This window comes from Oncorhynchus keta, chromosome 4 (genome assembly GCF_023373465.1).
Source record: "Oncorhynchus keta strain PuntledgeMale-10-30-2019 chromosome 4, Oket_V2, whole genome shotgun sequence".
Classification (NCBI taxonomy): domain Eukaryota; kingdom Metazoa; phylum Chordata; class Actinopteri; order Salmoniformes; family Salmonidae; genus Oncorhynchus; species Oncorhynchus keta.
The window spans coordinates 9,270,500-9,297,769 of NC_068424.1; the positions used below are offsets into that span (position 1 = coordinate 9,270,500).

Genomic DNA, 27,270 nt, shown 5'->3' on the forward strand with positions numbered 1-27,270 from the left:
AGATAGATCCACAGACGATGCAATCTTTATTGCGCTCCACACTGCCCTTTCCCACCTGGACAAGAGGTACACCTATGTGAGAATGCTGTTCATTGACTACATCTCAGTGTTCAAAAAACATTGTTCCCTCCAAGCTCATCACTAAGCTAAGGACCCTGGGAATGAACACCTGCCTCTGCAACTGGATCCTGGACTTCCTGACGGGCCGCCCCCAGGTGGTAAAGGGTAGGCAGCAACACATTTGCCACGCTGATCCTCAAAACGGGGTCCCCTCAGGGGTAAAAACCCACCTCAGCATGTTAAGAGCTTCAAGTTCATCGGTGTCCACATCACTAAGGAAGGGGGGTGGGGGTGGGGGGGGTGGTGGAGAAAGAAAGAGAGGAGAGAGAAAGAGAGGAGAGAGATAGAGAGCGAAGGAGAAAACCTATAAGTGTAGTCTCTCTCAGTCAGTGTCAAATGTATCAGAGAGGAGAGCCTGGGAACTAGACCTTGCTGTACTGTCTCTGCTTTGCTGCAGAAACCGGCTCATAGCAGACTGTATCGCACAATAAACGTAGTCTTCCATACAGCGGCTGAAGGGCTATTGAGACACTCATTAGGCTGTTTGCCCACAGATTGATTCCCGCTACTCTAGTTATTAGAAAAGCTGTGTGAAATTCAGCTCCATAACAGATCATTGACTGTAGTAAAGCGGTGGAGTTTGTTGTTGGTTCACTCATTGTGGTCCAGCGTTGTGTCCAAAATGTTGTCTGGATGATATAAAACCCACCTGTGTTAATGTACTGTAAAATAATACAGTACACCTGATTGTTTCTGTCAAATCTAAACATCTTGATATTGAGGTTTTTAATATTAACATATTGCAGTAATGTCTAAAAGTGTCCTCCTCCCCAGACAACAAGAACTCTGGGGGGTATTAAAGTACTTCGAGCAGGAAGACTGGGGATTGAAGCAACCCTGTTATTGCTAACCAAGCGTGGCTTAGCGTGACTTCAACTTCTCTGCTGAACTGGAAGGCTCAGTCTATGGCTCTCTAGGAACTGCTGAGCTCCAGATCAGATCAGATCAGACTTAAGACTACTTCTATCACGTACTGCTCGGCACTTCCTGGGACTGCTCAGCACTGCCTGGGACTGCACGGCACTGCCTGGGACTGCTCGGCACTGCCTGGGACTGCTCGGCACTGCCTGGGACTGCTCGGCACTGCCTGGGACTGCTCGGCACTGCCTGGGACTGCTCGGCACTGCCTGGGACTGCTCAGCACTGCCTGGGACTGCTCGGCACTGCCTGGGACTGCTCGGCACTGCCTGGGACTGCTCGGCACTGCCTGGGACTGCTCAGCACTGCCTGGGACTGCTCAGCACTGCCTGGGACTGCTCAGCACTGCCTGGGACTGCTCAGCACTGCCTGGGACTGATCAGCACTGCCTGGTACGGACAATCACAGGAAACAGCTGGGATGGCGTGACGAGATTTACTTTAACTGTCTGAGGAATTCACTTGATAATTTCTACTTACCACCATATCAATATAGATCCAGAAAACGTTATTTTTAAGATTTGCCACAATAAGAAGATCCCTTCCTGAGTAAGTGATGGATGGATGGATGGATGGATGGATGGATGGATGGATGGATGGACGGGCGGGCGGACGGACGGACAGACGGACAGACAGACAGACTATTTCTCCAGCAATAATTTTGCCAGGACCGTCTGGGAGTAGGGTGGGCAAAACTGAAAAGGGGCAGAAAAGGTTTGGACCTCTCTTTGTTATTGGTAACCAATTTACCATATGGTGATGTCACCATGGAAAGCCAAAACTCCCGCCCATGCAAACCGTCCGATTAGAAGGTGCTGTGTAAGATTGTGTTTTTAATCAGCAACTATCAGGAAATGACACTTTTACGCTATTTCCAGTGTTTCATCAGCTGTTGTACAATATCATTTATAAATCGGGTGGGTTTAATCCTGAATGCTGATTGGTTAAAAGTGCATTTCAACCGGTGTCTCTTCCACAAGTTACCACCAGCTAAATCTATGACGTTAAAATGCCTATTTACTCTGTTCCATCTGACTGAGCAATCCGCTGTTGCATCAGTTAAAAACTTGATCTCCACTACAGTTGAAGTTGGAAGTTTACATACAGCTTAGCCAAATACATTTAAACTCAGGTTTCACAATTCCTGACATTTAATCCTCGTAAAAATTATCTGTTTTAGGTCAGTTAGGATCACTACTTTATTTTAAGAATGTGAAATGTCAGAATAATAGTTGAGAGAATGATTTGTTTCAGCTTTTATTTATTTCATCAAATTCCCAATGGGTCAGAAGTTTACATACACACAATTAGTATTTGGTAACATTGCCTTTGAACTTGGGTCAAATGTTTCGGTAAGCCTTCCACAAGCTTCCCATAATAAGTTGGGTGACTTTTGGCCCATTCCTCCTGACAGAGCTGGTGTAATTGAGTCAGGTTGGTAAGGCCTCTTTGCACGCACACACTTTTTCAGTTCTGCCCACAAATTTTCTATAGGATTGAGGTCAGGGCTTTGTGTCCAATACCTTGACTTTGTTGTCCGTAAGCCATTTTTCCACAACTTTGGAAGTATGCTTGGGGTCATTGTTCATTTGGAAGACCCAATTGCGACCAAGCTTTAACTTCCTGATGTCTTGAGATGTTGCTTCAATATATCCACATAATTTTCTTTCCTCATGAAGCCATCTATTTTGTGAAGTGCACCAGTCCCTCCTGCAGCAAAGCACCCCAACAACATGATGCTGCCACCCCCATGCTTCACGGTTGGGATGGTGTTCTTCGGCTTGCAAGCATCCCCCTTTTTCCAAACATAGCGATGGTCATTATGGCCAAACAGTTCTATTTTTGTTTCATCAGACCAGAGGACATTTCTCCAAAAAGTATGATCTTTGTCCCCATGTGCAGTTGCACACCGTAGTCTGGCTTTTTTATGGCGGTTTTGGAGCAGTGGTTCCTTCGTTGCTGAGCGGCCTTTCAGGTTATGTCGATATAGGACTCATTTAACTGTGGATATAGATACTTTTGTACCTGTTTCGTTCAGCATCTTCACAGCTGTTGTTCTAGGATTGATTTGCACCTTTCTCACAAAATACGTTAATCTCTAGAACACAGAACGCGTCTCCTTCCTTAGCGGTATGACAGCTCCGTGGTCCCATGGTGTTTATACTTGCGTACTATTGTTGTACAGATGAACGTGGTACCTTCAGCCGTTTGTAAATTACTCCCAAGGATGAACCAGACTTGTGGAGGTCTACAATTCTTTTTCTGAGGTCTTGGCTGATTTCTTTTGATTTTCCCATGATGTCAAGCAAAGAGGCACTGAGTTTGAAGGTAGGCCTTGAAATACATCCACAGTACACCTCCAATTGACTCAAATTATGTCAATTAGCCTATCAGAAGCTTTTAAAGCCATTACATCATTTTATGGAATTTTCCAAGCTGTTTAAAGGCACAATCAACTTAGTGTATGTCAACATCTGTCCCACTGGAATTGTGATACAGTGAATAATAAGTTAAATAATCTGTCTGTAAACAATTGTTGGAAAAATGACTTGTTTCATGCACAAAGTATTGTTTACAAAACTATAGTTTGTTAACAAGACCTTTGTGGAGTGGTTGAAAAACAAGTTTTAATGACACCAACCTAAGTGTATGTAAACTTCAGACTTCAACTGTATATAAAACATCTAGACATTATCTCACATCTCTTTTAGACTAAGGTTTAGTTTTCAACAACTGAGATCTATATAAACCTTGCTGTCTGTCTCTCTGGGATCTATATAAACCTTGCTGTCTGTCTGTCTCTCTGAGATTTATATAAACCTTGCTGTCTGTCTCTCTGAGATCTATATAAACCTTGCTGTCTGTCTCTCTGGGATCTATATAAACCTTGCTGTCTGTCTGTCTCTCTGAGATTTATATAAACCTTGCTGTCTGTCTCTCTGAGATCTATATAAACCTTGCTGTCTGTCTCTCTGAGATTTATATAAACCTTGCTGTCTGTCTCTCTGAGATTTATATAAACATTGCTGTCTGTCTCTCTGAGATTTATATAAACCTTGCTGTCTGTCTCTCTGGGATCTATATAAACCTTGCTGTCTGTCTCTCTGGGATCTATATAAACCTTGCTGTCTGTCTCTCTGAGATCTATATAAACCTTGCTGTCTGTCTCTCTGAGATTTATATAAACCTTGCTGTCTGTTTCTCTGAGATCTATATAAACCTTGCTGTCTGTCTCTCTGAGATTTATATAAACCTTGCTGTCTGTCTCTCTGAGATTTATATAAACCTTGCTGTCTGTCTCTCTGAGATTTATATAAACCTTGCTGTCTGTCTCTCTGGGATCTATATAAACCTTGCTGTCTGTCTCTCTGAGATCTATATAAACCTTGCTGTCTGTCTCTCTGAGATTTATATAAACCTTGCTGTCTGTTTCTCTGAGATTTATATAAACCTTGCTGTCTGTCTCTCTGAGATCTATATAAACCTTGCTGTCTGTCTCTCTGAGATTTATATAAACCTTGCTGTCTGTCTCTCTGAGATCTATATAAACCTTGCTGTCTGTCTCTCTGAGATTTATATAAACCTTGCTGTCTGTCTCTCTGAGATCTATATAAACCTTGCTGTCTGTCTCTCTGAGATTTATATAAACCTTGCTGTCTGTCTCTCTGAGATTTATATAAACCTTGCTGTCTGTCTCTCTGAGATCTATATAAACCTTGCTGTCTGTCTCTCTGAGATTTATATAAACCTTGCTGTCTGTCTCTCTGAGATTTATATAAACCTTGCTGTCTGTCTCTCTGAGATCTATATAAACCTTGCTGTCTGTCTCTCTGAGATTTATATAAACCTTGCTGTCTGTTTCTCTGAGATTTATATAAACCTTGCTGTCTGTCTCTCTGAGATTTATATAAACCTTGCTGTCTGTCTCTCTGAGATTTATATAAACCTTGCTGTCTGTCTCTCTGAGATTTATATAAACCTTGCTGTCTGTCTCTCTGAGATTTATATAAACCTTGCTGTCTGTCTCTCTGAGATTTATATAAACCTTGCTGTCTGTCTCTCTGAGATTTATATAAACCTTGCTGTCTGTCTCTCCATCAGCTGATGTCACAAAGTGCTGTACGGAAACCCATTCTAAAACTGTCCCAACTGTCCCATAGTAATGAACGTGATCGGGAGTCAGGCAGCGTTTCTCAGCCAGTCGAAATCATGAATCAGGTGGCGTCATTTTTATGGATACATACAAAGAAATGTCATTTTTATTGATACATACAAAGAAATGTCAGTTGAACACATGTCAAACGAAACAAAGTACAGCTAGTTTGCAGTCTTTCCAGTTTTACATTGAGGTTATTGTGTTTAGCTGTGTTGTTAGCTTGCTCCTCTGAACAACAGTGTCATAATGATAAAGCACATGTTCTATACCAGGTGAAATCACGCCTCATTAGCTCATTGTTATGGATTTATCCAAATAAATGTCACTAGAAAACAGCTTAAAGAAATGCAGCTACTGTTGTTATTCTGGCTGCGCTGTTTGACGTGACTGTAAGTTAGCCATCGTTGGTTAGCTAGCTAGCAAGGGAGAAGAACATTGACAGCCAGTATGGCAATGGAACATTTACAATGAACGACTGGGTCGTGTCCATAGATACAGAACCAAAAGACTGAACGACTGGGTCGCGTCCATAGATACAGAACCAAAAGACTGAAAGACTGGATCGGGTCTCTGGTAACCGAACCAATAGAACGAACAACCAGCTGGCTTGGGTAGCAACCCTAGATTTGTTTTTGGGTCTATCTCTTGTCGAAGGATGAAATAGTATAAATACATTAATCAAAATAACGTTTTTTAATGAAAATAAGTCAATCATTATTTGAATATGTTGGTAACTCGTTGTATAAAAGTGATAATGCCCTCAAAGCCGGTGTTTTGGAGGATATATTGGTCTTCGTCTCTGGGCCAATATATCCTCCAAACACCGGGCATCTTGGGTGTAATATCTTAACTAAAACATAAGAAAGAATTGTTTTGACTGCAGGCCTTTTAATAGCTAGTTCTGCTGTGATATCTCCCATCCATATCACAAGTGGACCTTGTAGAATACTCGGCTGCATATAAAAAAAGAATATATATATAATATAATATAATATATAATATATATCTAAAAACTGTATCCAGTGAACGTGATGAGGGAGGTTGCCAGCACTTCCCTACATTATTTCAAGGCTCGTGAATCTGCTAAACGGTCCACTGTGGAGTGTGATGGGCGGAACCATGGACATTTACAGATGGTCTCGCCTCATAAGCTGCTCTATGGGAGGGATCACCTGCAATACAGTGAGGATACACAACACACACACACACGCACACACACACACACTGCAGCAAGGCTCAGTGCTAAACTACAAGACATGCAGCACTATAATTTTCCCTCCACTGCTAGCAACAAACGCACTATAATTTTCCCTCCACTGCTAGCAACAAACACACTATAATTCCCCCTCCACTGCTAGCAACAAACACACTACATTTCCCCCTCCACTGCTAGCAACAAACACACTACATTTCCCCCTCCACTGCTAGCAACAAACACACTATAATTCCCCCTCCACTGCTAGCAACAAACACACTATAATTCCCCCTCCACTGCTAGCAACAAACACACTACATTTCCCCCTCCACTGCTAGCAACAAACACACTACATTTCCCCCTCCACTGCTAGCAACAAACACACTACATTTCCCCCTCCACTGCTAGCAACAAACACACTACATTTCCCCCTCCACTGCTAGCAACAAACACACTATTTCATCACCCACTTTCTCTCACTTTCCTCCTCTTTGGCTCTTTATTTGGCCAGTTCTAGGTATGGGTAGATATTGTTGGCAGCAGGCATCATTCCTAGATATGTTACATGGATAATGCATCTTGGTTTGATTGGGTAGATGCTGAATATTCTCTCTCTCTCTCTCTCTCTCTCTCTCTCTCTCTCTCTCTCTCTCTCTCGCTCTCAAATTGAAAGAGGCTTTAATCGACATGGAAAACATTTAAAAACAAATTCAAATCAAATGTTATTGGTCAGATACATATATTTAGCAGATGTTATTGCAGGTGTAGCGAAATGCTTGTTTACGTTGCCAAAGCAAGTGAAATAGATAATATTCAAAAGTAAAATATAAAAAGTAATGGTAAACACTACCCTCCAAAAGGATAAAGACATTTCAAATGGTACATTATGTTTATTTTATATACAGTGTTGCAACAATGTGCAAATAGTTACAGTACACAAGGGAAAATACATGTAAATAAATAGGTTATATTTAGTCTCTCTCTCTCTCTCTCTCTCTCTCTCTCTCTCTCTCTCTCTCTCTCCCCCTCTCCCTCCCTCTCTCTCTCCCTCACTCTCTCCCTCTCTCTCCCTCTTTCTTATTGGCCACCATCTATCCGTGTAGACCCCAGCCTGACCCTGAGCTGTTGATAGGATTTAGCCGGGGTGACCATCACCTCACTGCAATCTGTGCGATATTCACACAGTGTTGAGCTTAAACCCAAGTGTCTGTGTCACCCAGCGCCAAGAACCAAGAGAGAGGCTTCACATAAGGTGTTAGTATGTCCAGGAGGGAAGGAGATAGAGGGGGGAGGGGGGAGGAGGGAGAGGGGCAAGGAGTGTGTGAGAGAGAGAGAGAGAGAGAGAGCAAGCACTGCTTCAATCAAGCCCCTGGGCCAGTGTAAAAGTCTATCCTCACACACAAGGTGTCATTAATGCAGAAGGGATAGGTTTAACCCTGACCTGGCTACAGCGGGATGGAGAGACCACAAATAAGATGAAGGGGGTGAGAAAGACAGGGGGAGGAAGGGAAATGAAAGAAAAGACAGTAAAGGCTGTGTATATTTGTTTTCCTTATTCCAAGAGAGGGACCTTGGACAGATTTGTACTAACTGACATCCAGAAGGGCTGTTTTCCATCACCTGAAACCCCCATTGTGCCATGTGGTGACGAGGGATGTATTTTTCTCATTAATATTTCCTTGTCTGTGGCATCTGGATATATTTACTGATAAACTCTAGCATACACTCTAATCGGTCCGTGTGTGTGTGTGTGTGTGTGAGAGTGTGTGAGTGTGTGTGTGTGTGTGTGTGTGTGTGTGTGTGTGTGTGTGTGTGTGTGTGTGTGTGTGTGTGTGTGTGTGTGTGTGAGTGTGTGTGTGTGTGTGTACAAAATGGGCACCAAAGATCAGAGGCCTTTAAGAACAACAGGATTATTGAATTGAAGACATTGTGTCTATAATTAGACACATTAGATAGCAACTATATGCCACGTAAAAATGTAATTACAAATTATGTGTTTTTAACTGCATGTTAGCAGTGACATCAGTGTTTAGTGATTGGGAGGTTGGAGAGGGAGGGAGGGAGAGGGGAGAGGGGGAGAGGGAGTGAGGGAGGGTAGGGAGAGAGAGGGAGGGAGGGAGGGAGAGGGGGAGTGGGAGAGGTGGGTAGAGGGAGGGAGGGAGGGAGGGAGGGAGGGGAGGGAGGGAGGGAGGGAGGGGGAGGGAGGGAGGGAGGGAGGGAGGGAGGGAGGGGAGGTTGGAGAAGGAGGAAGGGGAGAGGGAGGGAGAGAGAGGGAGGTTGGAGAGGGAGGGAGAGGGAGGGAGAGGGGGAGAGGGGGAGGTGGGTAGAGGGAGAGGGGGAGAGGGAGTGAGGGAGAGGGAGGGAGAGAGAGGGAGGTTGGAGAGGGAGGGAGAGGGAGGGAGGGAGGGAGGGGGAGAGGGAGAGGTGAGTAGAGGGAGAGGGGAGGGAGGGAGAGGGAGGTTGGAGAAGGAGGGAGGTTGGAGAGGGAGGGAAGGAGGGAGGGAGGGAGGGAGGGAGGGAGGGAGGGAGGGAGCAGGAGGGAGAGGGGTGGGAGAAAGAGATGGGGAGAGAGAGTGGGATGGAGAGAGAAGGGGGAGAGAGGGGAGAAAGAGATGGGGAGAGAGAGTGGGAGGGAGGGAGGGAGGGAGGGAGGGGGAGGGGGAGGGGGGGAGGGAGGGAGGGGAGGTTGGAGAAGGAGGGAGGTTGGAGGTTGGAGAGGGAGGGAAGGAGGGAGGGAGGGAGGGAGGGAGGGGAGGTTGGAGAAGGAGGGAGGTTGGAGAGGGAGGGAGGGAGGGAGGGAGGGAGGGAGAGGGAGGTTGGAGAAGGAGGGAGGGAGGGGGCGGGGGGAGGGGAGAGGGAGGGAGGGAGGGAGGGAGGTTGGAGAAGGAGGGAGGTTGGAGAGGGAGGGAGGGAGGGAGGGAGGGAGGGAGAGGGACGTTGGAGAGGGAGGGAGGGAGAGAGAGGTTGGAGAAGGAGGGAGGTTGGAGAGGGAGGGAGGGAGGGAGGGAGAGGGACGTTGGAGAGGGAGGTTGGAGAGGGAGCGAGAGAGAGGGAGGTTGGAGAGGGAGGGAGGGAGAGGGAGGTTGGAGAGGGATGAGAGAGAGGTGGGTAGAGGGAGGGAGAGCGGGGAGAGAGAGAGAAAAGAGAGAGGTGGGTAGAGGGAGGGAGGGAGGGGTAGGGAGGGGGAGAGAGAGAGGGAGGGAGAGAGAGGGGAGGAGGCAGAGGGGGAGAGAGGGGGAGAGAGGGGGAGAGAGGGAGGGAGAGAGCAGGAGGGATAGGTGTGGGAGAAAGAGATGGGGAGAGAGAGTGGGAGGGAGAGAGAAGGGGGGAGAGAGGGGAGAAAGAGATGGGGAGAGAGAATGGGAGGGAGGGAGAGGTGTGGGAGAGAGAAGGGGGGAGAGAGAGAGGGAAGGAGGGAGAGAGAGAGGGGGTAGAGAAAGCAGCAGCAGGAAGGATAGAGGGTGGGAGCAATCTGTGATCTGGGTTACAACTCTAAAACCTCTGTCACACAAAAGGATTTGTTTGATTGTTTGGGCCTATACGTCAGACCTGCCTGTCAGTGGCAACTATATTTATATTCACCAAGTCACATCCTCTGTCAGGCATCATGTGATAAACGGGGCTGCACAGCTGTATCTTATTCACCTGAACGCTAGCCTGCATCCATCCCTCCATTTAAGGGGCCCTAAGTGAAATTCCGTTGTGGGGGCTCACCAACCTTTACGAGCAAAACTATTTGACAGCGGAGATACTTTTTTTTGTTTTTTTTGTTTTACATTTAATTTCCTGAAATTCTACTCATTGTCCCACGAAGTGTAGAGAAATACAATACTTGCAGGTTTTTTATATGACACCTGAGATGTGCTTCTACACCTGCATTGCTTGCTGTTTGGGGTTTTAGGCTGGGTTTCTGTACAGCACTTTGAGATATCAGCTGATGTACGAAGGGCTTTATAAATACATTTGATTTGATTTGATCTGAGAGTGGGTAACAAAATCAATGGCCGTCCACTGGTCAGTAATGTGACCGTGATGACTACACGTTTAGATAACTGGCTGCACTAACGTACCAATGTGAAACATGTTAGCTGACATGGGCTAATTGAGTGACTGTCAGTGACTGATGTAACATGAGAAAAACTGCTGATGTTCAAACAAATTTTGAAATTGCACCTTGGGATTTATCCAGGGGTCAACCTACATGCGGACCTCCACTTGCCCATCACTGGTCTAAAGCAATACTATACAGCATGGTATTCACTGTAACAATACCCTCTCTCCCTCCCTCCCTCCCTCCCTCCCTCCCTCCCTCCCTCCCTCCCTCCCTCCCTCCCTCCCTCCCTCCCTCCCCTCCCTCCCTCCCTCCCTCCCTCCCTCCCTCCCTCCCTCCCCCCTCCCTCCAGCATGGTATTCACTGTAACAATACCCTCCCTCCCTCCATACAGCATGGTATTCACTGTAACAATACCCTCCCTCCCTCCATACAGCATGGTATTCACTATAACAATACCCTCCCTCCCTCCATACAGCATGGTATTCACTGTAACAATACCCTTCCTCCCTCCATACAGCATGGTATTCACTGTAACAATACCCTCCCTCCCTCCCTCCCTCCCTCCCTCCCTCCCTCCCTCCCCTCCCTCCCTCCCTCCTCCCTCCCTCCCTCCCTCCCTCCCTCCCTCCCTCCCTCCCTCCCCTCAATACAGCATGGTATTCACTTTAACAATACCCTCCCTCCCTCCCTCCATACAGCATGGTATTCACTTTAACAATACCCTCCCTCCCTCCCTCCCTCCCTCCCTCCCTCCCTCCCTCCCTCCCTCCCTCCCTCCCCTCCCTCCCTCCCTCCCTCCCTCCCTCCCTCCCCTCCCTCCCTCCCTCCATACAGCATGGTATTCACTTTAACAATACCCTCCCTCCCTCCTCCATACAGCATGGTATTCACTGTAAAAATACCCCCCCTCCCTCCCTCCCCCTCCCTCCCTCCCTCCCTCCCTCCATACAGCATGGTATTCACTGTAACAATACCCTCCTCCCTCCCTCCATACAGCATGGTATTCACTGTAACAATACCTCCCTCCCTCCCTCCCTCCCTCCATACAGCATGGTATTCACTGTAACAATACCCTCCCTCCCTCCATACAGCATGGTATTCACTGTAACAATACCCTCCCTCCCTCCCTCCCTCCCTCCCTCCCTCCCTCCCTCCCTCCCTCCCTCAATACAGCATGGTATTCACTTTAACAATACCCTCCCTCCCTCCATAGAGCATGGTATTCACTGTAACAATACCTCCCTCCCTCCCTCCCTCCCTCCCTCCCTCCCTCCCTCCCTCCCTCCCTCCCTCCCTCAATACAGCATGGTATTCACTTTAACAATACCCTCCCTCCCCCTCCCTCCCTCCCTCCCTCCCTCCCTCCCCCCTCCCTCCCTCCCTCCCTCCCTCCCTCCCTCCCTCCCTCCCTCCCTCCCCTCCCTCCATAGAGCATGGTATTCACTGTAACAATACCTCCCTCCCTCCCTCCCTCCCTCCCTCCCTCCCTCCCTCCCTCCCTCCCTCCCTCCCTCCCTCCCTCCCTCCCTCCCTCCCTCCATAGAGCATGGTATTCACTGTAACAATACCCCCTCCCTCCCTCCCTCCCTCCCTCCCTCCCTCCCTCCATACAGCATGGTATTCACTTTAACAATACCCTCCCTCCCTCCCTCCCTCCCTCCCTCCCTCCCTCCCTCCCTCCCTCCCTCCCTCCCTCCCTCCCTCCCTCCCTCCCTCCCTCCCTCCCTCCCTCCATAGAGCATGGTATTCACTGTAACAATACCTCCCTCCCTCCCTCCCTCCCTCCATAGAGCATGGTATTCACTGTAACAATACCCTCCCTCCCTCCCTCCCTCCCTCCATAGAGCATGGTATTCACTGTAACAATACCTCCCTCCCTCCCTCCCTCCCTCCCTCCATAGAGCATGGTATTCACTGTAACAATACCCTCCCTCCCTCCCTCCATACAGCATGGTATTCACTGTAACAATACCCTCCCTCCCTCCCTCCCTCCCTCCCTCCCTCCCTCCCTCAATACAGCATGGTATTCACTTTAACAATACCCTCCCTCCCTCCATAGAGCATGGTATTCACTGTAACAATACCCCCTCCCTCCCTCCCTCCCTCCCTCCCTCCATAGAGCATGGTATTCACTGTAACAATACCCTCCCTCCCTCCCTCCCTCCTTCCATAGAGCATGGTATTCACTGTAACAATACCTCCCTCCCTCCCTCCCTCCCTCCCTCCATAGAGCATGGTATTCACTGTAACAATACCCTCCCTCCCTCCCTCCATACAGCATGGTATTCACTGTAACAATACCCTCCCTCCCTCCCTCCCTCCCTCCCTCCCTCCCTCCCTCCCTCCCTCCCTCCCTCCCTCCCTCCCTCCCTCCCTCCCTCCCTCACTCCCTCCCTCCCTCCCTCCCTCCCTCCCTCAATACAGCATGGTATTCACTTTAACAATACCCTCCCTCCCTCCATAGAGCATGGTATTCACTGTAACAATACCCCCTCCCTCCCCTCCCTCCCTCCCTCCCTCCCTCCCTCCCTCCCTCCCTCCCTCCCTCCCTCCCTCCCTCCCTCCCTCCCTCCCTCCCTCCCTCCCTCAATACAGCATGGTATTCACTTTAACAATACCCTCCCTCCCTCCCTCCCTCCCTCCCTCCCTCCCTCCCTCCCTCCCTCCATAGAGCATGGTATTCACTGTAACAATACCTCCCTCCCTCCCTCCCTCCCTCCCTCCCTCCCTCCCTCCCTCCCTCCCTCCCTCCCTCCCTCCCTCCCTCTCTCCATAGAGCATGGTATTCACTGTAACAATACCCCCTCCCTCCCTCCCTCCCTCCCTCCCTCCTCCATACAGCATGGTATTCACTGTAACAATACCCTCCCTCCCTCCCTCCATACAGCATGGTATTCACTGTAACAATACCCTCCCTCCCTCCCTCCATAGAGCATGGTATTCACTGTAACAATACCCCCCTCCCTCCCTCCCTCCCTCCCTCCATACAGCATGGTATTCACTTTAACAATACCCCCTCCCTCCCTCCCTCCTCCCTCCCTCCCTCCCTCCCCCCCTCCCTCCCTCCCTCCCTCCCTCCCTCCCTCCCTCCCTCCCTCCCTCCCTCCATAGAGCATGGTATTCACTGTAACAATACCTCCCTCCCTCCCTCCCTCCCTCCATAGAGCATGGTATTCACTGTAACAATACCCTCCCTCCCTCCCTCCCTCCCTCCCTCCCTCCCTCCATAGAGCATGGTATTCACTGTAACAATACCTCCTCCCTCCCTCCCTCCATAGAGCATGGTATTCACTGTAACAATACCCTCCCTCCCTCCCTCCATACAGCATGGTATTCACTGTAACAATACCCTCCCTCCCTCCCTCCCTCCCTCCCTCCCTCCCTCCCTCCCTCCCTCCCTCCCTCCCTCCCTCCCTCCCTCCCTCCCTCCCTCCCTCACTCCCTCCCTCCCTCCCTCCCTCAATACAGCATGGTATTCACTTTAACAATACCCTCCCTCCCTCCATAGAGCATGGTATTCACTGTAACAATACCCCCCTCCCTCCCTCCCTCCCTCCCTCCATAGAGCATGGTATTCACTGTAACAATACCCTCCCTCCCTCCCTCCCTCCTTCCATAGAGTATGGTATTCACTGTAACAATACCTCCCTCCCTCCCTCCCTCCATAGAGCATGGTATTCACTGTAACAATACCCTCCCTCCCTCCCTCCATACAGCATGGTATTCACTGTAACAATACCCTCCCTCCCTCCCTCCCTCCCTCCCTCCCTCCCTCCCTCCCTCCCTCCCTCCCTCCCTCCCTCCCTCCCTCCCTCACTCCCCTCCCTCCCTCCCTCCCTCCCTCCCTCCCTCCCTCCCTCCCTCCCTCCCCTCCCTCAATACAGCATGGTATTCACTTTAACAATACCCTCCCTCCCTCCATAGAGCATGGTATTCACTGTAACAATACCCCCTCCCTCCCTCCCTCCCTCCCTCCCTCCCTCCCTCCCTCCCTCCCTCCCTCCCTCCCTCCCTCCCTCCCCTCCCTCCCTCCCTCCCTCCCTCCCTCCCTCCCTCCCTCCCTCCCTCCCTCCCTCAATACAGCATGGTATTCACTTTAACAATACCCCTCCCTCCCTCCCTCCCTCCCTCCCTCCCTCCCTCCCTCCCTCCCTCCCTCCCTCCCTCCCTCCCTCCCTCCCTCCCTCCCTCCCTCCATAGAGCATGGTATTCACTGTAACAATACCTCCCTCCCTCCCTCCCCTCCCTCCCTCCCTCCCTCCCTCCCTCCCTCCCTCCCTCCCTCCCTCCCTCCCTCCCTCCCTCCCTCCCTCCCTCACTCCCTCCCTCTCTCCATAGAGCATGGTATTCACTGTAACAATACCCCCTCCCTCCCTCCCTCCCTCCCTCCCTCCCTCCCTCCCTCCCTCCCTCCCTCCCTCCCTCCCTCCCTCCCTCCCTCCCTCCCTCCCTCCCCTCCCTCCATACAGCATGGTATTCACTGTAACAATACCCTCCCTCCCTCCCTCCATACAGCATGGTATTCACTGTAACAATACCCTCCCTCCCTCCATACAGCATGGTATTCACTGTAACAATACCCTCCCTCCCTCCATACAGCATGGTATTCACTGTAACAATACCCTCCCTCCCTCCCTCCATCCCTCCTCCCTCCCCTCCCTCCCTCCTCCCTCCCTCCCTCCCTCCCTCCCTCCCTCCCTCCCTCCCTCCCCTCCCTCCCTCCCTCCCTCCCCTCCCTCCCTCCCTCCCTCCCTCCCTCCCTCCCTCCCTCCCTCAATACAGCATGGTATTCACTTTAACAATACCCTCCCTCCCTCCATAGAGCATGGTATTCACTGTAACAATACCTCCTCCCTCCCTCCCTCCCTCCCTCCCTCCCTCCCTCCCTCCCTCCCTCCTCCCTCCCTCCCTCCCTCCCTCCCTCCCTCCCTCAATACAGCATGGTATTCACTTTAACAATACCCTCCCTCCCTCCCTCCCTCCCCTCCCTCCCTCCCTCCCTCCCTCCCTCCCTCCCTCCCTCCCTCCCTCCCTCCCTCCCTCCCTCCCTCCCTCCCTCCCTCCCTCCATAGAGCATGGTATTCACTGTAACAATACCCCCTCCCTCCCTCCCTCCCTCCCTCCCTCCCTCCCACCCTCCCTCCCTCCCCTCCCTCCCTCCCTCCCTCCCTCCCTCCCTCCCTCCATAGAGCATGGTATTCACTGTAACAATACCCCCTCCCTCCCTCCCTCCCTCCCTCCCTCCTCCCTCCCTCCCTCCCTCCCTCCATACAGCATGGTATTCACTTTAACAATACCCTCCCTCCCTCCCTCCCTCCCTCCCTCCCTCCCTCCCTCCCTCCCCCTCCCTCCCTCCCTCCCTCCATAGAGCATGGTATTCACTGTAACAATACCTCCCTCCCTCCCTCCCTCCATAGAGCATGGTATTCACTGTAACAATACCCTCCCTCCTCCCTCCCTCCATAGAGCATGGTATTCACTGTAACAATACCCTCCCTCCCTCCCTCCCTCCCTCAATACAGCATGGTATTCACTTTAACAATACCCTCCCCTCCCTCCCTCCCTCCCCTCCCTCCCTCCCTCCCTCCCTCCCTCCCTCCCTCCCTCCCTCCCTCCCTCCCTCCCTCCCTCCCTCAATACAGCATGGTATTCACTTTAACAATACCCTCCCTCCCTCCCTCCCTCCCTCCCTCCCTCCCTCCCTCCCTCCCTCCCTCCCTCCCTCCCTCCCTCCCTCCCTCCCTCCCTCCCTCCCTCCCTCCATAGAGCATGGTATTCACTGTAACAATACCCCCTCCCTCCCTCCCTCCCTCCCTCCCTCCATACAGCATGGTATTCACTTTAACAATACCCTCCCTCCCTCCCTCCCTCCCTCCCTCCCTCCTCCCTCCCTCCCTCCCTCCCTCCCTCCCTCCCTCCCTCCCTCCCTCCCTCCATAGAGCATGGTATTCACTGTAACAATACCTCCCTCCTCCCTCCCTCCCTCCATAGAGCATGGTATTCACTGTAACAATACCCTCCCTCCCTCCCTCCATACAGATGGTATTCACTGTAACAATACCCTCCCTCCCTCCCTCCCTCCCTCCCTCCCTCCCTCCCTCCCTCCCTCCCTCCCTCCCTCCCTCCCTCCCTCCCTCCCTCCCTCCCTCCCTCCCTCCTCCCTCCCTCCCCTCCCTCCCTCCCTCCCTCCCTCCTCAATACAGCATGGTATTCACTTTAACAATACCCTCCCTCCCTCCATAGAGCATGGTATTCACTGTAACAATACCCCCTCCCTCCCTCCCTCCCTCCCTCCCTCCCTCCCTCCCTCCCTCCCTCCCTCCCTCCCTCCCTCCCTCCCTCCCTCCCTCCCTCCCTCCCTCCCTCCCTCCCTCCCTCCCTCCCTCCCTCCCTCCCTCCCTCCCTCAATACAGCATGGTATTCACTTTAACAATACCCTCCCTCCCTCCCTCCCTCCCTCCCTCCCTCCCTCCCTCCTCCCTCCCTCCCTCCCTCCCTCCCCCTCCCTCCCTCCCTCCCTCCCTCCCTCCCTCCATAGAGCATGGTATTCACTGTAACAATACCTCCCTCCCTCCCTCCCTCCCCCTCCCTCCCTCCCTCCCTCCCTCCCTCCCTCCCTCCCTCCCTCCCTCCCCTCCCTCCCTCCCTCCCTCCCTCCCTCTCTCCATAGAGCATGGTATTCACTGTAACAATACCCCCTCCCTCCCTCCCTCCCTCCCTCCATACAGCATGGTATTCACTTTAACAATACCCTCCCTCCCTCCCTCCCTCCCTCCCTCCCTCCCTCCCTCCCTCCCTCCCTCCCTCCCTCCCTCCCTCCCTCCCTCCCTCCCTCCCTCCCTCCCTCCCTCCATAGAGCATGGTATTCACTGTAACAATACCTCCCTCCCTCCCTCCCTCCCTCCCTCCCTCCCTCCCTCCCTCCCTCCCTCCCTCCCTCCCTCCCTCCCTCCCTCCCTCCCTCCCTCCCTCCCTCCCTCCCTCCCTCCATACAGCATGGTATTCACTTTAACAATACCCCCTCCCTCCCTCCCTCCCTCCCTCCCTCCCTCCCTCCCTCCCTCCCTCCCTCCCTCCCTCCCTCCCTCCCTCCCTCCCTCCCTCCCTCCCTCCCTCCCTCCCTCCATACAGCATGGTATTCACTGTAACAATACCCTCCCTCTCTCCCTCCCTCCCTGCCTGCCTGTCTCCCTCCCTCCATACAGCATGGTATTCACTGTAACAATACCCTCCCTCCCTCCCTCCCTCCCTCCATACAGCATGGTATTCACTGTAACAATACCCTCCCTCCCTCCATACAGCATGGTATTCACTGTAACAATACCCTCCCTCCCTCCCTCCCTCCCTCCCTCCCTCCCTCCCTCCCTCCCTCCCTCCCTCCCTCCCTCCCTCCCTCCCTCCCTCCCTCCCTCCCTCCCTCCCTCCCTCCCTCCCTCCCTCCCCCTCCCTCCATACAGCATGGTATTCACTGTAACAATACCCTCCCTGCCTGTCTCCCTCCCTCCATACAACATGGCCTAGTGCAGGTGGTCGACCCAAGGGTAATTTTATTGTATTTATTGATATATTCTTAATTTATTTAATGTTTATATGTATTTTTCTTTAGGAAATCAGCTCCAATTGATTTAAATTTAGTAAATTAGCTACAAAATATTTTAATTTAAGAAATCTGCTTCTAAATATTCCCACACATAAATAGAGAGAAGTATCCCAATGTAGTCGAGTTTTGAAATTATTATGTTTTTGCCAAATACTATATCTGTTTGGCCTTCTTATAGTCAGTTTGCAGTGTACAAATTATTTATAATTATGTCCCGGGGCTCGACCATCCACTCAAGAAACAATTGGCCCGTAGCTACATGAAGTTGGGAACCCCTGGCAACAGAATGGGGTTGGCAACCCCTGGCAACAGCATGTAGTTGGGAACCCCTGGCAACAGCATGGGGTTGGGAACCCCTGGCAACAGCATGTAGTTGGGAACCCCTGGCAACAGCATGGGGTTGGCAACCCCTGGCAACAGCATGTAGTTGGGAACCCCTGGCAACAGCATGGGGTTGGGATGCTCAGAGAGTGTTGTCTCGCTCATACTAATCATATACTATATTCTTGTCATCATTATACTATTAGTCTTTTGGATTTTTATATATATATATATTTTTTTTTAAATAATTTGATATGACAGTTATTTATGTTTATGAGCAGATGCAGAGAAGGGTATTTTGCTGTGATGTTTGTGGAACAATAATGGTTGGGTTTCAAACAATAGCATGAGTTTATTTGTCAAAGGAGTGGGCTCCCGAGTGGCGCAGTAGACTAAGTTACTGCATCTCAATGCTAGAGGTGTCACTACAGACCCTGGTTCAAGTCCAGGCTGTACTGGCAATGATTGGAAGTCCCATAGGGCAGAGCACAATTTACCCAGCATTGTTAGGGTTTGGGCGGGGTAGGCCATCATTATAAATATGTTAGGGTTTGGGCGGGGTAGGCCATCATTATAAATATGAATTCGTAACCTACTTGCCTAGTTAACTAAAGGTTCAATAAAAAAAAATACAGAAATGAATACTTGAGTTGCTAGTTTCAGTAGACACAAACAGTTTTAACCTGATTTGTTACGGGACAACACAAATAAAGTGTTTCAAACAGTAAAAATGTCCTCTTCCACCTCTCCCCAGTGTGTGTTAGGCACATTTCTTGTCTGTTATGCGTCTCCAGGGAAGACTTGGTTGACCAACCATGAGACGACCACTTCCTGACGACGACCCAACCAAAACCACTTCCTGACGACGACCCAACCAAAACCACTTCCTGACGACGACCCAACCAAAACCACTTCCTGACGACGACCCAACCAAAACCACTTCCTGACGACGACCCAACCAAAACCACTTCTTGACGACGACCAAACCAAAACCACTTCCTGACGACGACCCAACCAAACATTAGTCTGGATTGGAACGAAGGAGAATGAATGAAAAGAAAGGCTGGAATGACTTTGATTTGTTACCCGGGTGTGTTTGTTTGTCTCCATCTGGACATTAAGGCAGAACGTTGTGGACACAGAAACAATTAGAGCTGCCCTGTGAAGAGAATGTACACACACCTACACACACACACACACACAAACACTTACAGATTAACCCAGTGTGTTTCGGGGAGGTTCGCTGATACCATTAGCACCAATTTAGCGGGACCTCTCTGCTCCGCTACCTCCATCCAGCAGATAGCTGCTCCATTCATCATTGTAATCTATGGCTGCTGTTCCATCCCTCGTCAGCTAATGCTAGCTGATCAGATTGGATTAATAGCTACATCTTCTGAAATTTTGACTGGATCGGGTGGAGCTCTGTAGCAGCGAAATTTGCTAGCTGGCTACAATGTCAATTATTTGAATGTTTCTCCAAACCTCATTGGCTAATGGAGCTCTCAGTGCCATAAAATAAAAAATAAGTTTCCCCATTGATTTCCATTGGGCTGCAGTGCTCAGCTCTTTATCTACTCTCTGAAGAGAAGGAGTGCTCCTGTACAGAGTGACTGGAGAGAGAGGGTATTATTGATCTTCATGAGGCAGTATGTTCTTGTTACGTGAGTATGGAGGAGACCGTAATGAAAGGTTTTAACCTGTGTGTTCAGAGATCTCCACAACTATCCACGATTGCCATGTGCTATGCAGCAGATTTCCAGCTCCTAGTGATAGAGAATCCATAAGGGTATTAATCAAATCAAATCCAAATGTATTGGTCTTATACATATACAGTATTTAGAAGATGTTATTGCGGGTGTCGCGAATGATTGTGTTTCTAACAATACACAGCAATAAACACAAATCTAAAAAATTAACGAATGGAATTTTTAACGTTTTATTTAACTAGGCAAGAACAAATTCTTATTTTCAATGACATCAGAGGAATGGTGGGTTAACTGCCTTGTTCAGGGGCAGAACAACAGTTTTTTTACCTTGTCAGTTCGGGGATTTGATCTTGCAACCTTTCGGTTGCTAGTTCTTTTGGTTGCAAGTCCTTTCGGTTGCTAGTCCATTGCTCTAACCACTAGGCTACCTGCCGCCCCAAATTAAGAAATATATAAATATTAGGACGAGCAACGAGTGTAGATAAACAGTGACTTCGGAAAGATTTTTAGAAATATTTGAAAATTTATACAAAATAAACAACTGAAATATGACATTTACATCAGTATTCTGACCCTTTACTCAGTACTTTGTTGAAGCACCTTTGGCAGCGATTACAGCCTCAAGTCTTCTTTGGTGTGATGCTACAGCATTGGCACACCTGTATTTGGGAGTTTCTTCCATTCTTCTCTGCAGATCCTCTCAAGCTCTGTCAGGTTGGATGGGGAGCGTCGCTGCACAGCTATTAGGTCTCTCTAGAGATGTTCCATCAGGTCTGGGTTCTGGCTTTTTCGAAGCCACTCCTGCGTTGTCTTGGCTGTCTGCATAGCGTCATTGTCCTGTTGGAAGGTGAACCTTCATCCCAGTCTGAGGTCCTAAGCGCTCTGGAGCAGGTTTTCATCAAGGATATGTCTGTACATTGCTTCATTCATCTTTTCCTCGATCCTGACTAGTCTCCCAGTCCCTGCCGGCAAAAAAATCACACAGCATGATGCTGCCACCACCATGCTTCACCGTGGGGATGGTGCCAGGTTTCCTCCAGACTTGATGCTTGGCATTCAGGCCAAAGAGTTCAAACTTGGTTTCATCAAACGACAGAATCTTGTTTCTCATGGTCTGAGAGTCTTCCGTCTGGCCACTCTACCATAAAGGCCTGATTGGTGGAGTGCTGCTGAGATTGTGTTACTTCTGGAAGGTTCTCCCATCTCAACAGAGGAACTCTAGAGCTCTGTCAGAGTGACCATCGGGTTCTTGGTCACCTCCCTGACCAAGGCCCTTCTCACACCAGATTTCTCAGTTTGGCAGGCGGCCAGCTCTAGGAAGAGTCTTGGTGGTTCCAAACTTCTTCCATATAAGAATGATAGAGAACACTGTGTTCTTGGGGACCTTCAATGCTGCAGAAATTGTATTGATACCCTTCACCAGATCTGTGCCTCGACACAATCCTGTCTCGGAGCTCTATGGACAATTCCTTTGACCTCATGGCTTGTTTTTTTTTGCTCTGAAATGCAATTGTGGGACCTTGTACAGACAGGTGTGTTTCTTTCTAAATCATGTCCAATCAATTGAATTTACCACAGGTGGACTCCGAGTTGTACAAACATCTCAAGGAATGAATGGAAACAAGATGCACCTGAGCTCAATTTCGTGTCTCATAGGAGAGGGTCTGAATACCTATGTGAATAAGGTATTTCTGTTTTTATTTTTAACAATTTGGCAAACATTTCAAAAACCTGTTGTCACTTTGTCATTGTGGGATATTGTGTATATAGCCAAGTTATTACCATGTAACCCTGCACATCGACTTGGTACTGGTAACCTGTGTATATAGCCAAGTTATTAGTGCCAAACTGAGCACATAAACTCAGTACTGGTGCCATGTGTCTATAGCCAGGTTATCGTTACTCATTTTGGATTCATTCCTTATCTTACTACTTTTCCATTATTTTCTTTCTCCCTGCATTGTTAGGAAGGGCCCTTCAGTAAGCATTTCACTCTAAGTCTACACCTGTTGTTTGCTAAACATGCAACAAATACAATTTGATTTATTGATTGAGTAGTTAATTAATTAACGGCACTCTTGAATTCACCTCAACCGACGAAACCTGAGTGGAACCACTTTTTTCAAATTACCCAGTCCATTCTGCCCCGGGGGCATCCAGGGAATGGTATGATTCCTTTACATTCCTTCTGTAATCCCCAAAGCCCCTTGTAACCTCCAGATAATGTCTGTGTAACCTCCATTCCTGTCTGTGGACACAGCACAGCATATGGCAGGTGATGACACCCCTAAACCTCCTTACTGTGTAACCCATCGAAACTCCAAGTTAAACATATCCTCTGCCAGCCTTTTCTCTCACTGCTCACTGCTCACTGCTCACTGCTCACTGCTCACTGCTCACCCCCCAGGTTCCCATTTCCCAGCGCTCAGGGATTGCCTTGACAGGATGTTAATGTGACTCTGGGCCAGTTAAAAGGCTAAATGCCCGTTTCATCATCGCCTTGAAGGACAAGAAAAAATGGCTTATAAACAGGAACACTCTTTCTCTCCCTCTCCTTTTGAATTATCTCTTTCTTTCTTTCTCTCTCTCTCTCTCTCTCTCTCTCTCTCTCTCTCTCTCTCTCTCTCTCTCTCTCTCTCCTTTTGAATTATCTCTTTCTTCCTTTCTCTCTCTCTCTCTCTCTCTCTCTCTCTCTCTCTCTCTCTCTCTCTCTCTCTCTCTCTCTCTCTGTCTCTCTTTCTCTCTCTTTCACTCTCTTTCACTCTCTCTCTCTGTCTCTCTCTCTCTCTCTCTCCCTCTCTTCCTTTCTTTTCCTCTCTCTCCCTCTCCTTTTTCATTATCTCTCTCTCTCTCTCTCTCTCTCTCTCTCTCCCTCACTTAATTTCTCTTCCTCTCTCTCTCACTTCCTTTCTCTCCCTCTCTCTCTCTCTCTCTTTCTCTGTCTCATAGACACTCTCTTTCTCTCGCTCTCTGTCTCACTCACACTCTCTTTCTCTCTCTCTCTCTCTCTCTCTCTCTCTGTATCACACTCACTCTCTCTCTCTCTCTCTCTCTCTCTCTCTCTCTCTCTCTATCTCTCTCTCCCTCCCTCTCTTCCTTTCTTTTCCTCTCTCTCCCTTTCTCTTGGCCCCTCTCTTTCTTTACCTCTGGCCTTCTGCTTTATTTTTCTGTCCTACATCACACAGAGAGAGTGCTCCTTTGTATTCCTGTCGCCCTAGCCACAAAACCACAGACACTGACATATCCTACCTAATCATGTGGCGGATTATCTTGTCCTCATAGATTGTAGGAGCGTCTCTGTTGAAAGGTCCTTTCTGAAGTACCACAGCCCCAGGGATGGGGAACATTGTGGTGTAATGACTTGTGGTAAACCTTTCAAATGTTTTGAGGCGGATGGTTTCATGTTGATGAATCCGAGGCGGTACATAGGTCTGAAACCTTCACAGCAGCTGCCTGCTCACCTGCCTCTGTGTGAGTGTGAGAGAGTGTGAGAGCGTGTGTGAGTGACAGCTACGGCTACTGCTGCTACTACTGCTGTAGCTACTGCTTCTACTACTGCTATAGCTACTGCTGCTACTACTGCTGTAGCTACTGCTATAGCTACAGCTGCTACTACTGCTATAGCTACAGCTGCTACTACTGCTGTAGCTACTGCTGCTACTACTGCTATAGCTACTGCTGCTACTACTGCTATAGCTACTGCTGCTACTACTGCTATAGCTACTGCTGCTACTACTGCTATAGCTACTGCTGCTACTACTGCTGTTGCTACTGCTGCTACAACTGCTATATCTACTGCTGCTACTGCTGCTACTACTGCTGCTACTACTGCTATAGCTACTGCTGCTACTACTGCTGCTACTGCTGGGACTACTGCTATAGCTACTGCTGGGACTACTGCTATAGCTACTGCTGCTACTACTGCTGTAACTACAGCTGCTACTACTGATATATCTACTGCTGCTACTACTGCTGCTACTACTACTGCTGCTACTGCTGCTACTACTGCTGTAGCTACTGCTGCTACTACTGCTGTGGCTACTGCTGGGACTACTGCTATAGCTACTGCTGGGACTACTGCTGTAGCTACTGCTGCTACTACTGGTGTAGCTACTGCTGGGACTACTGCTATAGCTACTGCTGTAGCTACTGCTGCAACTACTGCTGTAGCTACTGCTGCTACTACTGCTGTAGCTACTGCTGCTACTACTGCTATATCTCCTGCTGCTACTACTGTTGTAGCTACAGCTGCTACTACTACTGCTGTAGCTACAGCTGCTACTACTACTGCTGTAGCTACTGCTGCTACTACTGCTATAGCTACTGCTGGGACTACTGCTATAGCTACTGCTGGGACTACTGCTGTAGCTACTGCTCCTACTACTACTGCTACTGATACTACTACTGCTATAGCTACTGCTGCTACTACTGCTGTAGCTACAGCTGCTACTACTACTGCTGCTACTACTACTGCTGCTACTGCTACTACTACTGCTGTAGCTACTGCTGGGACTACTGCTATAGCTACTGCTGGGACTACTGCTATAGCTACTGCTGCTGTAGCTACAGCTACTACTACTGATATATCTACTGCTGCTACTACTGCTGCTACTACTGCTATAGCTACTGCTGCTACTACTGCTATAGCTACTGCTGCTACTACTGCTGTAGCTACTGCTGCTACTACTGCTATAGCTACTGCTGCTACTACTGCTATAGCTACTGCTGCTACTACTGCTATAGCTACTACTGCTACTACTGCTCTTGCTACTGCTGCTACTACTGCTATATCTACTGCTGCTACTGCTGCTATAACTGCTGCTACTACTGCTGTAGCTACTGCTGCTACTACTGGTGTAGCTACTGCTGCTACTACTGCTATAGCTACTGCTGCTACTACTGCTGCTACTGCTGGGACTACTGCTATAGCTACTGCTGCTACTACTGCTGAAGCTACAGCTGCTACTACTGCTATATCTAATGATGCTACTACTGCTACTACTGCTATAGCTACTGCTGGGACTACTGCTATAGCTACTGCTGCTACTACTGCTATAGCTACTGTTGGGACTACTGCTATAGCTACTGCTGTAGCTACTGCTGCAACTACTGCTGTAGCTACTGCTGCTACTACTGCTGTAGCTACTGCTGCTACTACTGCTGTAGCTACAGCTGCTACTACTGATATATTTACTGCTGCTACTACTGCTGCTACTACTGCTATAGCTACTGCTGCTACTACTGCTATAGCTACTGCTGCTACTACTGCTGTAGCTACTGCTGCTACTACTGCTGCTACTGCTACTACTACTGCTATAGCTACTGCTGCTACTACTGCTGCTACTGCTGGGACTACTGCTATAGCTACTGCTGGGACTACTGCTATAGCTACTGCTGCTACTACTGCTGTAACTACAGCTGCTACTACTGATATATCTACTGCTGCTACTACTGCTGCTACTACTACTGCTGCTACTACTGCTGTAGCTACTGCTGCTACTACTGCTATAGCTACTGCTGCTACTACTGCTATAGCTACTGCTGCTACTACTGCTATAGCTACTACTGCTACTACTGCTCTTGCTACTGCTGCTACTACTGCTATATCTACTGCTGCTACTGCTGCTATAACTGCTGCTACTACTGCTGTAGCTACTGCTGCTACTACTGGTGTAGCTACTGCTGCTACTACTGCTATAGCTACTGCTGCTACTACTGCTGCTACTGCTGGGACTACTGCTATAGCTACTGCTGCTACTACTGCTGCTACTACTGCTATATCTACTGCTGCTACTACTGCTACTACTGCTATAGCTACTGCTGGGACTACTGCTATAGCTACTGCTGCTACTACTGCTATAGCTACTGCTGGGACTACTGCTATAGCTACTGCTGTAGCTACTGCTGCAACTACTGCTGTAGCTACTGCTGCTACTACTGCCGTAGCTACTGCTGCTACTACTGCTATAGCTACTGCTGCTACTACTGCTATAGCTACTGCTGCTACTACTGCTGTAGCTACTGCTGCTACTACTGCTGCTACTGCTACTACTACTGCTATAGCTACTGCTGCTACTACTGCTATAGCTACTGCTGCTACTACTGCTATAGCTACTGCTGGGACTACTGCTGAGTCTACTGCTATAGCTATTGCTGGGTACAAATCTGCCATTCTCCCCCTGAGCAAGGCAGTTAACCACTGTTCCTCAGGTGCCGAAGATGTGGATTTTGATTTTGGCAGCCACCCGCAACTCTCTGGTTCAGGGGGATGGGGTTAAATGCAGAAGGCACATTTCAGTTGAACAACTGACTAGGTATCCCCCTTTCCCTTTGTGCAAAAACATGACTGTGGAAAGATATTTGTTTATTCTCCCCTTGTTAGACTGAACTTCACTTTATACTTGCTACTAAACGAGCACATTAGGCACAAGGTATTCCTGACTATTCTCTATCCACCCCTCAGGACTTTACTGCTGTTTATAATGGCGTGAGCAATAGAGCAAAGATCTAGAGATAAGTATTTAATAAACGATACAAGTGAATATGATATAAGATACAAATTCTAGACCCTGTCTGACGTTGGTTCTTGCAGTGTGGCTATGAGAAGACGTAAGTCGTAGGTGGAGGGGGACTTCTCTGAAGTGGTATGTTGTAAGTCAGAGGTCGACTTCTCTGAAGAGATAGGGTGTAAATCAGAGGTGGACTTCTCTGAAGAGATAGGGTGTAAGTCAGAGGTCGACTTCTCTGAAGAGATAGGGTGTAAATCAGAGGTGGACTTCTCTGAAGAGATAGGGTGTAAATCAGAGGTGGACTTCTCTGAAGAGATAGGGTGTAAGTCAGAGGTCGACTTCTCTGAAGAGATAGGGTGTAAATCAGAGGTAGACATCTCTGAAGTGGTATGTTGTAAGTCAGAGGTGGACTTCTCTGAAGAGATAGGGTGTAAATCAGAGGTGGACTTCTCTGAAGAGATAGGGTGTAAATCAGAGGTAGACATCTCTGAAGTGGTATGTTGTAAGTCAGAGGTCGACTTCTCTGAAGAGATAGGGTGTAAATCAGAGGTAGACATCTCTGAAGTGGTATGTTGTAAGTCAGAGGTCGACTTCTCTGAAGAGATAGGGTGTAAATCAGAGGTAGACATCTCTGAAGTGGTATGTTGTAAGTCAGAGGTCGACTTCTCTGAAGTGGTATGTTGTAAGTC

The 27,270-nt window shown here is 49.2% G+C and overlaps 1 protein-coding gene across 4 annotated transcripts in view; it reads left to right on the top strand.

Annotated features, from left to right (window-relative positions):
- The window catches only part of LOC118372902 (netrin-G1-like), an 808,457-nt gene that overhangs the window by 604,533 nt on the left and 176,654 nt on the right, over positions 1 to 27,270 (top strand). The window lies entirely within an intron of this gene.